This window comes from Pteropus vampyrus, unplaced genomic scaffold (assembly GCF_000151845.1).
Source record: "Pteropus vampyrus isolate Shadow unplaced genomic scaffold, Pvam_2.0 Scaffold71, whole genome shotgun sequence".
NCBI classification, from domain to species: Eukaryota; Metazoa; Chordata; class Mammalia; order Chiroptera; family Pteropodidae; genus Pteropus; species Pteropus vampyrus.
In genome coordinates, this window is record NW_011888852.1 from 4745437 (window position 1) to 4747205 (window position 1769).

Below are 1769 nucleotides of genomic sequence, written 5' to 3' on the forward strand. Positions count from 1 at the left end.
CACATGCGCAGGATATCAAACTGAAGGCAACAGATGAACAAGGCAAAGAAAGAGAGGCTCATGGACACAGACAACAATTAGTGGTTACTAGAGGGAAGGGGGGTAAAGGGAGTCAAATATATGGTGACAGAAGGAGATTTGACTTTGGGTAGTGAATACACAATATAATATACATATAATGTATTATTGAATTATACACTTGAAATCTATATTATTTTATTAATCAATGTCACCACAAATTTAATAAATAATAATTTAAAAGGAATGAATGTGTAAAACTTTGATACAAGTTGAAATTAATTTTTTAAAATTAAATTTTTTAAATGGTATTTTGAATGTCCTCAAATGAAACTGGTTAACATTAATTAATAACATTAATTCCCACCGTATAGTGTGATAACTGCCATGATAGAGGCCCTTATATGGATTTATGGATGGATACCCAGTGGAAATGTTTAAGCATCAATCAGGGTTCCAAGAACCAGTTTCTGGAGGAAGTGATGTTGCACTGAGTATTGAAGGATGAGAAGGATAAGTAGGGAAGGAAATTTGAAGCAAAAAATGTCAAGTGTGAAATCACGTAAAAAGAGAAACAGCAGGGCATATTTTGGGAGCTCATGAAAGGAGTAATAGCGGGAGATGAGGCTAGAGAGTGGCAAGATCACTGAGAGCATGTGGGTTAAGGTAAGGAGTTTGCTTTGTATTGAATGATGTGTTCTAATCAGGGAATGATGTGAGAGAATGACAGCAGTGTAAAAGATGAATTTAAATGGGACCTGGGGAGCAAGGAGAATAGAGAACCAATTAGGAGACTGTTACAGTAACCCTGCAAGAAGAATAAAGCAGTGGCGGTTGTCACAGAAAGGAGAAAATGGATTGCATTACTAAGAGGCAGAATGCAAGGCTGAAAATGAGAGGGAGGAACCTGACAATTCCTGGATGACTTCTGACTTAAGTGAACCAGAGGGCAGAGGTGCCATTCATCAGGACAGAAAATACAGAATGAGAACCAGATGGGAAGGAGTACAATTCAAACAGGCTGAGTTTGAGTAACTTGTAGAACATCCAAGTGGAGATGCCCAGTTGGCAATTAGGTCCCTGAGTTTGTATCTCAACAGAGGGAGGTGCTAAATTCATCATTAACGCAGGTCCAGCAAACTGCATCCATGTGAGTGAAGTCACCCAGAGAAAGAAGACAAGGAAAAAACCAAGGCCATAGATGGATCCCTGGGGAACAGAGAGCCTTAGTGAGTAGGCAAAGCAAAACGAGTCACACAAAATTAATGTATGATTCGTATACATCCAAATCTGTGAATCTCTCAGGAAATTGTGATCTCATTACCCCAAATAGTTTTCTTCTATTCTTCAGAACCCATAGTTTCACTGAGCTCAGGCAACTTAGGAAATAAAAGTGAGAAAAAAACCCTTTCCCCTTATTGGCTGCCCAAGATGCAGATGAAAAAGAAGTTCAAGTCTACGGCCGTGCCACCATGAACAAGCTCAATCCCATCTGATCTCAGAAGCTAAGCAGAGTAGGTCCTGGTTAGTACTTGGATGGGAGACCACCTAGGAAGACCAGGTGCTGTAGGCATAAAAAATAAAAAATAAGGGATTGTAAGCAGACAAGGTCCTTGCATCCGTGAGGTCGACCAAGGGTTGCTTTGCCTGGAAAAAAAAATAAGTTTAAAATGGCTCCCAGTAGATGATTGGAAGTTTTATTTTGTTTTCTAGATTCAACGTAGAAGTGAAATCATACTATATTTGTCTTC

At 39.1% G+C, this 1769-nt stretch overlaps 1 pseudogene; it reads left to right on the forward strand.

The window, feature by feature from the left end:
- The first annotated feature begins 1472 nt into the window (after positions 1–1472).
- LOC111741026 lies at positions 1473–1591 on the forward strand (annotated as a pseudogene).
- Positions 1592–1769: the final 178 nt, after the last annotated feature.